The sequence below is a fragment of the Mesoplodon bidens genome, assembly GCF_964165515.1.
Source record: "Mesoplodon bidens genome assembly, chromosome: 7".
NCBI classification, from domain to species: Eukaryota; Metazoa; Chordata; class Mammalia; order Artiodactyla; family Ziphiidae; genus Mesoplodon; species Mesoplodon bidens.
The window spans coordinates 88317663-88333555 of NC_138164.1; positions in this window are offsets into that span (position 1 = coordinate 88317663).

Consider the following 15893-nt stretch of genomic DNA (forward strand, 5'->3'; position numbering starts at 1 on the left):
AAACACCTTCTACAAGCTTCCCAAAGACCTAATCACGTCCTAAAGGAAAGGCCCAGCTTCTCACTAAAGGTGGAGGCAGTTGCTTTGCCATTAACCTTTTCAAGGGGTAACTTCCACACCATGCACCCAACACGCCACCCAGAAAATGTAACTGAACATCAGTTTTGCTTTTCTTCTTGCTTAACTGTTTTAAATGTCCTTGAACTGCATTTCTCCACCAGGCTTAATGTTATGGATTGTGGATTACATTTACTGCTCAGCACTTCTTACTCGGTCCTGGACAATCTCAGACCTACTGAGTTGTTAACTCCCATGGTCAGCATTACTGTCTGAGAGTAGTTATAGCAAATGACTGTAGCAGAGAACAATTAACACCTGGCCTTAGTGAGGCCCAGTGAAATCAGCACTTTGGTTCTTCTTTTCCACCCAGCAAAAACCCAGGGGGAATGTATGCATAATGACTTGGGTTAACTGTCCTTATCTTCCAGAGAGTTCAGATTACTACTCCAGTCTTCCTAGCTGCCTTATCTTGGAAAATTATATTTGAAAGCTGCAGGATGGCCACTTCTCCCATTTTATAGGCAAGTTATAGAATTCCAGAGAAAGATGTGAGTTCTTCCCAGTCACACAGAAGGTCAGGAGGTTGCTCCGTTTTTGGTTTTTTTTTTTTTTTTTTTTTTTTGTACTAGCACAAGTCACTTGGTTAGGAGATTTCCAAAAAGTTGTTGTGGAAGCTACAAAAAGCTTTAGAATCATAGACTCAAAGTTGAAAGGGACCTTAAAAGTTATTTAGTGGGCTTCCTTGGTGGCGCAGTGGTTGCGAGTCCACCTGCCGATGCAGGGGACACGGGTTCGTGCCCCGGTCCGGGAAGACCCCACATGCCACGGAGCGGCTGGGCCCGTGAGCCATGGCCGCTGAGCCTGCACGTCCGGAGCCTGTGCTCGCAACGGGAGAGGCCACAACAGTGAGAGGCCCACGTGCCAAAAAAAAAAAAAAAGTTATTTAGTATTTGCATCTCTACACTTTGAACATCTTCTCAAATAAAGATGACTAGAACCTGCTGCATGTATGACGTCCCACTGAAGCTACTTTATCTCCTGATCACGATGAGAACTCCACTCCTGTCAGATAGATGAGCCCAGGAGAGTGGAGCACAGTGAGAATAACTGGCTTCTGAAGGCACTTGAAATCATTGCTAAAGGGTTCCCAGGTCAGTGTTAATAACTTCGTGAACTTTTCTGGGTCTTTTTCTCATTTCGTCAGCCCTATTCAGTGTAGATTGCTCTGTGTAGGTCTGACCTGTGTTGGGACGCTCAGGTTCAGAATGTCAGCCATTCTATTTAGGAGGAGGACAGCCTGCGGCTGCTGAGAGTAGGGAAAACATTCCTAAATGTCCTCTCCTGATTCACTCAACCGTCCCTCCCACCGCTCCCTTGAAGGGGAGGTTGACAAATTCCCGATATCAAAACCAGCTGTCAGAACAACATAGGGTAAAGCTGTCCTCGTCAAAGGCACCAATTAATTCAGTGACTGTCAATGCTAGGATAACTGATAGACTCCACAATCTGGCTGAGTAATGAAAGTCGAAGGCATTGCTAAGTCCATGTCACCTCCTAACAGGTCTGGTAGTGGAACTAGAGTTGTCAGAGCTGGACAATATCAATAAGCCTCTGCAAAAATTAAAGCTTGATTTTTAAACGTCTGTGTGTAAGCAGAGGGAAGGAGGCTCCCTAATCAACTTGATCTTTTACTATGGGACAAGAAGCTCCCAAGGCTATTACCAGAAAATGCTAACATGGCAGATAGGTAAACATTCTACTGGTTTATTCTGAGGTTTGTTTGCATGTAGGCAGCTCCCTGCTTGGGGATGCCATTTCAGACTGCAGTAGCCTGGATCTTTCTGTATTACTTACTCACTTTGTTAAAAGTAGAAAATAGAAGTCTGGATCAACAGAAGTCTAGCCAAGAGATTTGGTAGGAAATATTCTTTATTCTTAAGACGGGATAATCCAGTGACTATCATGCAATGTGAATATTCTCATGACTAGAGATCTTTGCGGAACCTATGATGATGTAATAGAGAACATTGTGGAATTCCAGGTGACAGTCACAATTAGATAGTTCTGGCAGGGGGAACCAGGGAAATTAAAGGTCTGAGAGACCCCCTAGGAAAGCAAAGGGTCATTTCCAAGGAGGTCAGCTAAGAAGGGGCAAGTAGGTACAATAGGTCTAAATAGGCAAGATGTCAATTATAAGGGTCATAAGATCTATACCTGTGAGCAAGGTTGACCTTTGATCTGCTCATTCTAACATTGCTGTATGTTTCTTATACTAGTTTATACTCTTTGGTGAACATGGACCATACTTAGCCCAAAGGTAATAGTAATAAAAATAATACAATGTACTGAGCACTTATTATGTTCAAATACTTTGCTTAGATTTTATTTTTTTTAACATCTTTATTGGAGTATAATTGCTTTACAATGGTGTGTTAGTTTCTGCTTTATAACAAAGTGAATCAGCTATACATATACATATATCCCCATATCTCCTCTCTCTTGTGTCTCCCTCCCATCCTCCCTATACCACCCCTCTAGGTGGTCACAAAGCACCGAACTGATCTCCCTGTGCTACACGGTTGCTTCCCACTAGCTATGGATTTTACATTTGGTAGTGTATATATGTCCATGCCACTCTCTCACTTCATCCCAGCTTACTCTTCCCTCTCCACATGCCCTCAAGTCCATTCTCTATGTCTGTGTCTTTATTCCTGTCCTGCCCTTAGGTTCTTCAGAACAATTTTTTTTTTTTTTTAGATTCCATATATATGTGTTAGTATATGGTACTTGTTTTTCTCTTTCTGACTTACTTCACTCTGTATGACAGACTCTAGGTCCATCCACCTCACTACAAATAACTCAGTTGCATTTCTTTTTATGGCTGAGTAATATTCCATTGTGTATATGTGCCATATCTTCTTTATCCATTCATCTGTCGATGGACACTTAGGTTGCTTCCATGTACTGGCTATTGTAAATAGAGCTGCAATGAACATTGGGCTACATGATTCTTTTTGAATTACGGTTTTCTCAGGGTATATGCCCAGTAGTGGCATTGCTGGGTCGTATGATAGTTCTATTTTTAGTTTTTCCTGTAATTGATATCTAGTCTCATAGCATTGTGGTTGGAAATGATACTTGATATGATTTCAATTTTCTTAAATTTACCAAGGCTTGATTTGTGACCCAAGTTATGATCTATCCTGGAGAATGTTCCTTGAGCACTTGAAAAGAAAGTGTATGGTGTTATTTTGGGATGGAATGTCTTATACATATCAATTAAGTGCATCTTGTTTAATGTGTCATTTAAAGCTTGTGTTTCCTTATTTATTTTCATTTTGAATGATCTGTCCATTGGTGAGCGTGGGGTGTTAAAGTCCCCTACTCTTATTGTGTTACTGTAGATTTCCCCTTTTATGGCTGTTAACATTTGCCTTATGTAGTGAGGTGTTCCTATGTTGGGTGCATAAATATTTACAATTGTTATATCTTCTTCTTGGATTGATCCCTTGATCATTATGTAGTGTCCTTCTTTGTCTCTTGTAATACTCTTTCTTTTCAGGTAGACTGCCTATTTCCTCTTCATTTGTTTGGTCTGGTGGGTTTTTACCTTGCTCCTTCATCTGCTGTTTGTTTCTCTGTCTTCTCATTTTGCTTAACTTACTGTGTTTTGGGTCCACTTTTGGCAGGTTGCAGGTTCGTAGTTCCCATTGTTTTTGGTGTCTGCCTTCAGTTGGTAAGGTTGGTTCAGTGGGTTGTGCAGGCTTCCTGGTGGAGGGGACTAGTTAATGCCTGTGTTCTGGTGGATGAGGCTGGACCTTGTCTTTCTGGTGGGCAGGACTGCACCCAGTGGTGTGTTTTGTGGTGCCTGTGAACTTATTATGATTTTAGGCAGCCTCTCTGCTAATGGGTTGGGTTGTGTTCCTGCCTTTTTAGTTGTTTGGCATAGGGTGTCCATCACTGTAGCTTGCTGGCTGTTGGGTGGAGCTGGGTCTTAGCGTTGAGATGGAGATCTTCGCTGTTTGGTGTTACGTGGAGCCAGGAGGTCTCTGGTGGACCAATGTCCTGAACTCAGCTCTCTCACCTCAGAGGCACATGCCTGACACCCAGCCGGAGCATGAAGACCCTGTCAGCCACATGGCTCAGAAGAAAAGGGAGAAAAAAAGAAAGAAAGAAAAAAAATAAAGTTATTAAAATAAAAAATAAAAAAATAATTAAAAATTAAAAAGTTGTTAAAAAAGAAAAAAAAAACGAAAGAAAGAAGAGAGCAACCAAACTAAAAAACAAATCCACCAATGATAACAGGCACTAGAAACTATACTAAAAAAAAAATAAAAGGACAGACAGAACCTTAGGACAAATGGTAAAAGCAAAGCTACTATACAGACAAAATCACACAAAGAAGCATACACTCACAAAAAGAGAAAAAGGAAAAATATCTATCTATCTATCTATCTATATATATAAAAAGGAAGAGAGTAACCAAATCATTATCCAATAAACTCTAATTACTAAACTAAGATAAACATAAAACCAGAAACAAATTAGATGCAGAAAGCAAACTCCAAGTCCACAGTTGCTCCCAAAGTCCACCTCCTCAATTTGGGATGATTCGTTGTCTATTCAGGTATTCCACAGATGCAGGGTACATCACGTTGATTGTGGAGATTTAATCCGCTGCTCCTGAGGCTGCTGGGAGAGATTTCCGTTTCTCTTCTTTGTTCGCACAGCTTCTGGGGTTCAGCTTTGGATTTGGCCCCGCCTCTGCGTGTATGTCGTCTGAGGGCGTCTGTTCTTTGCCCAGACAGGACGGAGTTAAAGGAGCAGCTGATTCGGGGGCTCTGGCTCACTCAGGCCGGTGGGAGGGAGGGTACGGAGTGCGGGGCGAGCCTGCGCGGCAGAGGCCGGCGTGACGTTGCACCAGGCTGAGGCGCGCCGTGCGTTCTCCCGGGGAAGTTGTCCCTGGATCACGGGACCCTGGCAATGGCGGGCTGCACAGGCTCCCAGGAGGGGAGGTGTGGATAGTGACCTGTGCTCGCATACAGGCTTCTTGGTGGCGGCAGCAGCAGCCTAAGCATCCCATGCCCGTCTCTGGGGTCCGCTCTGATAGCCATGGCTCGCGCCCGTCTCTGGAGCTCGTTTAGGGGGTGCTCTGAATCCCCTCTCCTTGCGCACCCCGAAAAGTCGCTTGCCTCTTCGACAGCTCCAGACTTTTTTCCGGACTCCCTCCCTGCTAGCCGTGGCGCACTAGCCCCCTCCCTTCAGGCTGTGTTCACGCCGCCAGCCCCAGTCGTCTCCCTGGGATCCGACCGAAGCCTGAACCTCAGCTCCCAGACCCGCCCGCCCCGGCGAGTAAGCAGACAAGCCTCTCTGCTGTGCTCTCCTCCGCTACTCCGAAGCTTCTCCCCTCCGCCACCCGCAGTCTCTGCCCGCGAAGGGGCTTCTAGTATGTGGAAACCTTTCTTCCTTCACGGCTCCCTCCCACTGGTGCAGGTCCCGTCCCTATTCTTTTGTCTCTGTTTATTCTTTTTTCTTTTGCCCTACCCAGGTACGTGGGGAGTTTCTTGTCTTTTGGGGGGTCTGAGGTCTTCCGCCAGCGTTCAGTAGGTGTTCTGTAGGAGTTGTTCCACGTGTAGATGTATTTTTGATGTATTTGTGGGGAGGAAAGTGATCTCCATGTCTTACTCCAACACCATGTTGAAGGTCTCTCTCTGCTTAGATTTTAAATACATTATCTCATTTAATTCTCACAACAACCTTTTGAGGCAAATCAAATTAAAAAACATTTTTAATGTTCATAGACTTCTAGCCTAAACGGAAAGACACCTGTGATCTTCATCTCAATTTCCCCCCATTCCTCCCTCTCACAGTGGTAGGAGTCTTTCTTGCTGGTAGAGGGGCTAAACACGGATCTAAGTAATAAGATGCTGATAGAGAGAGGAGAGAGGAGGGTGGGAAAATGCCTGTTGATGGTGATGGGGGGCAGTGAGGTTTAGTTTTTCAGGAGTATTTGAGGAGAGAGGCTTGGAACAGCTGCAGAGAGTAAATTAAGTGGGTGGGAGAGTATAAAGATTGAATAAACATTGTTGTAAACCAAGTATTTAAATCCTCTATCATGTTCTTTGAAGGAGCCCAGAAAAAAACAGAATATCTTTTCAGCTGCTTTTGGGCTGTTGAAATCAGTGCTTAGTATATGTGACATTGCTCTGAGCTAGAACTACATGATCTCTGAGTTCATTAAGGATTAGGGTATAAATATTACTCATGGAAAGATAAGGATATTGGACCTCAAAGAAATTACATAATTGACCCAAAGCTTTCAGAACATTTTGTGGAACTGTGTGATTTAGCAGCCCAGATGAAACTACCCATTTTTGCATTCCTACGCATGCCATCCTGGTAATGTTCCATGTTCAAGGGCTTTGCTTGGCCAATTACACCAATTTCCTTCAAAGCCTCAATTCAGAACTTAACTGCTTCTCTCTCGGTAATAATACTACTTTCGAACATTGAGTACTTCCTGTGTGACAGGCTATATGCCAAACACTTGACTTGCATGCTCTCACCTAATCCTCACCTAATCCCTTGAGGTGTAGGTATCATTATCTCCAGGATATAGTAGAGAAAACTGAGGCTTCGGGAGTTTAAGGCACTTGCCCAAGGTTGCAAAGCTAGTGTACAGCCGAGCCTGAAGTTGAACCCACTTCTGGTGAACAGTAAGCCTCTGCCTCCCTTCTTTACTTTAGGTTTGTTTTTTTTTTGCGGTACGCAGGCCTCTCACTGTTGTGGCCTCTCCCGTTGCGGAGCACAGGCTCCGGACGCGCAGGCTCAGCGGCCATGGCGCACGTGGGCCCTGCCGCTCCGCGGCATGCGGGATCCTCCCGGACCGGGGCACGAACCTGTGTCCCCTGCATCGGCAGGCGGACTCTCAACCACTGCGCCACCAGGGGAGCCCTTTAGGGTTGTTTTTGATGCTCCAGGTAAATGCAAATTGTTGCTCCTGGGAGCAGGAGAATCTTAAATCTTGCTCAGAAACACTCTAGGCATCTTTCTCACCTTGGCCTGTTTGCTTTCCAATTGTTTGGATGGCCACACCATTTGAATAATCTGTGTACTCAGAGGAAAGAAAATCGAGCAAAAGAGTGAGCAGTGAATCCTAGGCAGGCTGGGGCGCTAGGAATTAGCTTCCTTGGAGCAGCCTGATTGATAAACTGGGATTTGTCTAGGCAGGCAGTCTTCAGTTTGGATTTGTCAGGATCACGAAGATTTGTTTTCTTCTGTAATAATGTGAGCCTCGGGATGAGTTCAGTGTAATGTTTGTTCACCTTGACTATGATCTTTAAAATCATGACCACGTTTCTCCAGCCACCCACCTAAGAAATACCAGAGATAGATTTGTGTTGTGTCTTCCAGTGGAAATCGTTTCTCTTGAAATGTAAAACATTTTTCCTCCTTTCTATACTTCATCTTGAGTAAAGTTATTTAATGGAAAAGAAAAAAAAGATACAAAGTAAGAAAGGAAAAGGAAAGAAAGGAAGAAAGGTCCTATCCTGATTTTTGCCCTGAGACCAAAGTCCTTGTATCAATGGAAAATAAATATTTGGTGCCCATATAACTGATTCACTTTGTTATAAAGCAGAAACTAACACACCATTGTAAAGCAATTATACTCCAATAAAGATGTTAAAAAAAATGTTTTTAAACCCTACACATATTTGGTGCCCAGTAGAATTATCTCTCCTCTTCTCCCCCATCACTCCAATTCAAGAGGCTTTCATTTCATTTCATTTCATTTTTGCATTGACCAACTAAAGCTGTCATGTTCGGGAGCTAAATGTGTTATCCTGCGTGGGCATCACGTCCATCAATTAATGTTTCTGCCTTCTGTGCTAAAGGAAGTATCTCCAAGTTCATCTTGGTGAATTTTTCTCTCTACCTCATTACCCAAGCTAGATACAGCAGAGACTTTTCATGTTTAATGGCGACCATCTTACACACACTCTGATTCTTTTGAATGCACAAGTGGTTATTTATAGGGGCCTGTGAACATCCCATTGACCATTTTTGCATTAAAAACACTTAAATTACAACAGCCGTGCAAGTCCCTTGTAAAATAAAATCAAACATTATAGAAGTGTTTTTAAAAAGTGAAAGCCCTTGAAGAGAATTTCTTTCCAATGCACAATCATAAGTCAAATCACACTATTCATATACTACTGCAATTTGATTTTTTTTACTTCCTTTTCTCAAATCTGAATACATAGTAATAAGATGGTCATTAATAACTGATAGTTTTCTTTATACCACTTATTACTAATAAAACTTACATTTTGAGAGTGTGTTTAACTTTTATAGCACATTCACATATAATTTCTTAATTGCTCCTTAGATGGACCTATGAGGTTTTATTAGAAGAGACCTTGAATCACTAAGATTCCTAAGGTAAATTCCTTATGTATTTCTCTGTGTTTACTTGCTTATTTTCTGGCTCTCTCAGTTGAATGCAAATTTCATGAGGGCAAGAGACCCTGTCTGTCTATGTCATGTCTGATTCTCTCTGGTATATTTTAAGTTGTCAATAAATGTATGTGTAAAAATAAATAACAAATAATTTATTCTACATATCTCTATCTCCTGGATAACTGACAGTTTGGATTTTTAAAAATCTAAATGAATTTTTGCTGAAATGTATAAAAGGCTTTCTTGCCTTTATAAAGAGAGCATATTGTCCACAGTCTAGCTATTTCTTGGGAGTACAAGATCATCATTGTATAGTTGACTATTACTTTGTTGTATATTTTACCACTGTGATTTTAAGGCTCAAGATGTATCAGGCTCTTTACCTCTACCCTAACTCACCTAGGCATTTATTTAATTCTGTTTGAATTCTTGAGTTTTCTGACCAAAAAAAAATAGCTACAATTGATAGCATCCATTTTTATTTCAGCAAACGTCTATATTCAGTGCCTGGTGTATGCAAGATGTAATAATGATTACAAAAAACAGTGACACAGTCCCAGTACACAGTGATCAGGACATCATATGACCTTGATGACAGTACACAAGAATCCTTCTCATTTTGAATCTACTTCTGCTCTGTAATGCTGTGTAGTGAGTTTAGGAATCAGTAACCAAGTGTGTTAGCAATGTGTGTGAAGTATGAGAAAGAAGGTATAGAAAGGAGTCTCCTATTTGGACTGTCAGGAGATTTTGTATGTAGGTTAAGTGATATCTAGTCTGATGTTTATGGAGGATTTTTTAAAATTACATCCGATTCTCAATTATGTTTAGGAGACCTAAGTTTTGTTTGTTTGTTTGTTTAGAGAGGAAGTATTAATCTAGACCCATATGATAGAAATGAAACTGAGGCCCGAAATAACAAATATCTTGTCTAAGTTTGTGTTGCTAGTTAGAAGCAGAGTCAGAACCAAACTTTACCTTTCTTGGCTGCTAATTCTATATATTTCCCACCAGACAACAGACTCACAAGGAATTGTAACAGAATGACAAAGCCTACAAGTAAACCTTGCATGGATCTCTGTGTAATATTCCCAGAGCTTTCCAAAATGAGGGACAAGAGCCACTTACCTTCTTCCCTATGAAGCAGCTGTCCTATGTGAGTCTCCTTATATCAAATCATAGGAGAACAAAGAGTTGAGGAAAGTTTTGCAATATGTGTGTAAGGGACAGGGACTTAGGAAAAACAGCCACAGACATGGTAGTCAATTCAAAAGATAATCAGATGTTATCGCTTGCTCTTCTCGAAATCTTAAACTTTGACAGTTGCCCTGGGTATTAATTTAAGTGGAGCAAAAGTCCCAGACCTGTAGGAAATGCGATGTCAATATAGTTTAACTTCCTATGAACTTGTCCTCAGTACAGGCTTTTCTCGGGCTTCTTGTTGATGTGAGTTTCTAGATCCGGGTCTCTGGCGGCTCAGGCCTCCTCTTGTCCTGGCTTTCTGAATTTTTGTGATAGGCTGTGGCATCTGTGTAGACTGATGCTGTGAGGGCTCTTCATGCAAGTGCACTGACACTGAACACAGTAGCCAGAAGGACCTCCCCAACATACAAATTAAATCATGTAATTCGACTACTGAAAACCTTCCACTGTCTTCCTATGGCAATTAGAATGAAATCCTATGTTGAAATTTGGTAAGAGAGTAGAACTTAAATGTTCTCACCTATATATATATATATATATATATATATATATGTGTGTGTGTGTGTGTGTGTGTGTGTGTGTGTGTGTGTGTTAATTAACGAGTTGGGAGGAATCCTTTCATAATGTAAATGTATCTCAAATCACAATATAGACACTTTAAATGTCTTACAATTTAATTTGTCAATTATACTTCAGTGAAGCTGAAAAGAAAAAGAAAGAATGAAATCCTAACCCCTGTGGAACCTCCAAGAACTTTGATCATTCTGCACTTGTCACTTCCCCTCCCTTGCTCCCCACCCACCTGCTCTGGTCACACTGGCCTTTTTTTTTTTTTTTGCATCTCTCTTACTAGAAGCTCCGCACTTGCTGTTCCCTCTGCCTGAGCACTTTTCTCCCAGATCTTCATGAGGCTGCCTCATTCTCATCACTTAGGTCTTCACTCAACTGTCTTCTCATCAGAGCCTTGTCTGTGGCCACCCTCCTTCAGGTCACTCACCCATCTCACCACACCCTGCCAATCAACTTCTAGTCCATTACTTGGTTATTTTCTTCATAGGGCTTATCACCATTTGAAATTCTTTTTCAAATGTACATTTTATTTTCTTTCTTCCCCAAAGAAATATGAGTTCCATAGAGGCAAAGACTTTTAAATTCTCATTTACTGCTGTTTTCCCAAAGCTTAGAACAGTGCCTAACACATAGTAGGGGCTTAGAATTTGGTTGTCAAATGAATGAAAGAGTGAATGAACAGAACACAGATTAGATACACTTTAGTAACTCTCATCACTGCTTAAGTACTTAGTCCTGCTCTCAAGCTCATTCACAACAGTCAGGCCCTTCTGACTGAGTGTGCTAGATGCACAGTCAATATTTCTTGCCCACAATCATACCAGTAGGATTATTATAGAAGCCATGGTAATAAATGCATTTACAGGTCATACGTAATGACAACAAATGCAATAATAATACCACATCATCATCATCATCATCATCATCATCACAGTGACATTTATTGAGCACATGCCAAATGTTGGACACGACACTTGTCTCACATTTATTTCCAACCCACACAACAGTCCTGCAAAGAAAGTGATAGAATTCGTGTTTTGCACAATAGGAAAACCAGGGCACACATTCCTTATGTCTCAAACTTATTCGCAGACTCCCTTATTCCTCTCAGCATGCTTATCAATGCTTATTAATAAACTCTTCCTCTGAGCAGATATTCTGCCAGGGACCCAGGACGAAAGAGGCTCTCAGGGAGGGATAGGGAATGAGAGTAGTCCAGTGCCGCTGACCACAAGGGGCTGAAGAGACACTGTCCCCATGCTCGGCTCCAGCCAGAGAAGGAACTGCGCAGTGGGACAGAGGAGGGTGTGGGAATGATCCACATCACAACAAAGGATGAATTAATTTCCTGTTTAGGGGAAAATACTCAGAAGCTTGCTAAGCATGCCAGCTTCTTTGGGATTCCGAGGTGCACAATCCCATCCGCTTTCCAGCAGAGCCCCGCGTGCAACAGAAATTTTCATGGTAACCCGCTTCTCCACAGCCCTTCATGCCATTGCACTCCACGGTCACCCCGTGACAGTGGTGCCCTAATAGCAGGCAAATGCCCAAGCTTGGCCCTTTCAGAGTTCAGAAGTGGGGACCAGCGGGGGAGGGGCGGTCATGTCTTGTCCTTGGCAGATGCCAGACATTGACGTGGGGGGAGGGCTTTGTGGGAGGAAGGTGGGAGCCTGGGTGTGCCCAGCTGGAAGCCGCCCGTAATTTAACACTCGCAGATGGAGACTGAGGGTGATATGATACCCCCAGCTGTCTGCCACTGCCGCCTTCAAGGGCCCCCCTCGGCTGCCTGGGACTCGGGATGCTTTGGGAAGGGCCCGGCGCGGCTGGGGGCGGCCTAATAAAGCAGCTGGTCTATTAGAAGATAAGCTTTGTGGAGAATCACACAATCATTCCGAATCCCCCTAATCCCAAACTTTATTGCCCTAGATAATAAGCTTTGGTGGCGACGCTCCATTGAAATATGGAATTGTCTGCAGGCTGGAGGCACCTGCTGTGTCACTCAGCTCCCGGCAGGCAACTGCCGAGCACAATTCAGAGGCAGGTGCACAGTGCCGCCTCCGCTCCCGCAGGGAAAGGGGACACCAAGGGGGCCTGCACTGCTCCCATGGAGGACTCCAAATACCGTGCCCAGGAGGCCCGGCTTAGGCCGGAGAATTTCTCTCTGAGGCTTGTGCATTGAGCTGTTTGGGGGACTTGGGAGAGAAGAAGCAGGAGGGAGCATTTGTCTGCTGGGGATGCTGAGGCTTAGACGAGGGACTAGCTCCATCTGCAGACCTCGGTGGTCAGTGGCTGCACAGTCTCTCCCTTCCTCCTGTCACTCGTTCTTGCAGCTGCCTAAGCCCACCTTGGCACAGGCTGTTTCCTCCTGCCCCCTTACCTGCATGTCCACCTGGTGAGCATCCCTGAGCCCTCCTCTGTGATGCCTTCTGTGCCCCCACCAAGGAGATTTTTGTGTCTTCTGTGTGCCTCTGTAGTCCTGGATTCATGTAAGGAGTGTAGCCTGAACATTAATTAATCAAATCATCAATTAATTATTTCTACACCTGTCTCCTCCACTAGATTGGGAGGCTTCAAGGGCAGGGGCAAGATCCCCTGGAGGTGCTCGAATCTTGAAGAAGCTCAAAAGATTTAACAAAAAAGAAAAAAGAAACAAGAAGACTAGAAGCAACCTAAATGCACATAAAATGGAATCTTATGTGGCCACTGAAAATACTGAGGCAGATCTACACATACAAAGAATGAAGCCCAAAGTGTATTGTTAAGAGAAAAGAATGCAAGGTACCAGTGCCAAGAATGTTATCTTATGTTAAAAATAATAATGGTGGTAAGAGCTGCCTCTGGGCAGAGTACTTGGAAAAGGGTTATGATGGGTGGAAAGGAGACTGATTTCACACTTTAAACTCCTTTGTAAAACTGAAATTTTTAGCATGCATGAATATTACCTTTTAAAAAGGTAGAAACAAATACACTTGCACATGTAGAAAGGTATTTGTTGAATGCAGGAATAAGCAAGTAGTTCATGCTCAGGTTGGTCTTACTTCTCTTATTCTTTGCCCAAACATGATCTAGAACAATGGGATGTGTCTGCCCAAAGGTGTTTGCAACAGATAAAGGAAATGTACCATGTGAGTTCCCTCCACACTTGTGGGCTGGAACAGGAATTTGTCAGCTGCCATCAATGAGCTGAGAAGCTATGGATGAGAAGTTTAGAGGATGCAATACAGGAATTCAATGCCTGCTCCAGAATGTACAACTGTGGGTGAGAAGAAACCAAGGGGGCATTTAATAAACCTCTGTCTGAGGAATAATAAATCTGGCAGGGAACATCTTTAAAGAAAACTGTCCGTTTTTCCTCATTGTCCTGATGAGGACAAAAGTGTTCAAATTCTCCTTGTTAACATATTTTTTTTTTGTTTCTTCCTTCCTCCCCTCCTCTCTTCCTCTCCCTCCCTCAACCACGGTTACAGATGCCTTTTCTATAAGGTCTGCCCTCCCTCAGATGAACATGACCTAAATTATTTGGCTCCCTCTCTGATGGTGTATTGATTACTTCCCTATTCCCATAAACAACCCCTCGGCACTTCTCCAGGGGACTGGCTGTACTAGATTAAATTAAGAGCAATCTTGGCTTTTAGCAGGGCCTTTCCACCAAGCAGTTGCCTTGCGGGAGTGATTCATGAGTTTAGTTTATGATCCTAATGGCCTCCAGTAAGGCTGACCCCTTCCTCCAACATAGCCTTTAGGCTACATGGACTGGATTTGGAGACCCTTGATTAAGGTTGGGTATATCCCCAAATACGAGAGAGAGTGTGAGAAAAAACATGGTGTGTGGTCACTTGCAGAACCAAACTGAGAGCTGAGCTCCACTCAGGCAGAAGTGGCTAATCCTCATTTTCGAAAATGGCATCTGGGGCATTGCCGATTCTCTGTGGGTTAATGTGGCAGAAAGAGCTCTTTGTGGTCCCCCTGCTAAGCTGCTGTGCCAGTTTTGCTTCTATGTTTTCATAAAATGTGTGGCTGTGGTTATGATTCTGACAGTCAGAAATTCAGGAGCTCCCTGCTTCCTTTCCTCAGGAGGGATTTAGGCTTCAAATAATTCTCAATTAGCTAATGAAGAATTAAATTGTTCTTACTGGCTTCATCTTTTTACCCCATCATGCACTGTGTCCCCACAATCCTGCTTCTCTAGAAAACACTCCGTTGCTTTTCTACAGCCTTTCTGCTGAATTTGGTTGCCTTGACCTGCCTTAAGAAGCCTCTGATTAGCTGAGCCAGGTGATTGCCTTTTTGGTAACTAACTTGGGTAGATAGGGCACCCTTAGTTTTAGGAACTCCTCGATTAATCTTCTCCCGGAGCTTCCCTGGTGGCTCAGTGGTTAAAAACCCGCCTGCCAATGCAGGAGACACGGGTTCGAGCGCTGGTCTGGGAAGATCCCACAGGCCACGGAGCAATTAAGCCCATGCGCCACAACTACTGAAGCCCACGCGCCTAGAGCCTGTGCTCCACAACAAGAGAAGCCACCACAATGAGAAGTCGGTGCACCGCAAGGAAGAGTAGCTCACGCTCGCCGCAACTAGAGAAAGCCTGCGTGCAGCAAAGAAGACCCAACGCAGCTAAAAAAAAGAAAAAAAAACTTCTCCCCAAGGACAAGATAGTATAACTCAGCCAGAGTTTGGGGCATCAGGGTAGAACTTAAAGACCAAATACAGAGTTCTCAGGTCCGTCAGCACACAAAATGCCCAAGATACTCAAGATTGTCAGGGGCCCCAGATCATATAACTTTTGGAAGAAACATCCTGTATCATTGATTCAAGCATAATGGTCCACATTAAGTGTATTTTGTATGTAAGCGTTGAAATGTAGGCAACTACTTGGCAGATTATTACATTTGCATTCAATGAAATATTAATTTTGATTTTTAGCTTTCTTTTAAAATATTGGTACAATATTTTTTCCAGATCTCAAATATTGTCAGTCTAGTAATCCGGGTGCCCTGCCTGTGCTGCTCAAAGTATAAAAGAGGCCTGAAACCATCCAATGTTCTCTGGAGGAATTTATGGAAGTGGAGGCAGGCTTCTGGAGAGCATGATTTTCATTGATGACACAGTGGCAGCCTCTGAAGTGTTCCAGAGAAGAGTGTGAACCAAGAATACACCCTTACAGTGCTCTGAACTTCAAAGGAGCACTGTTTCAGTCAGTCTTTGCTGTGTGACAAACCACCCCCAAAAGTGGCTTAAAACAATGATTATTTTTTCATGATTCTTTGAATTGGCTCCAAGGTTGCCCTGCCCGTTTTGCCAGGGTTCACTCAAGCAGCTGCCTTCAGCTGGAGGGTCAGCGGGGCTCAAGGTCAAGATGGTGGGCACCCCTGACCTGTGTGGTCGTGGGTGCTGGCTGTTGGCTTGGGGTGCCTCACTTCTCTCCCATTTGGCCTCTCATTATCCAGTCGGCTAGATCAGCTTCGTTGTATGGTGGCCTCAGGACAGCACTCAAAGAGGGTGGAAGCAGATGGGTTAGAGCAAGTCTTAACACCGCCCAGGTTGAAGGGGGTGGAGAAATAGACTCTCCTCCAGAACGGGGAAGGGTGTGGAATTATAGT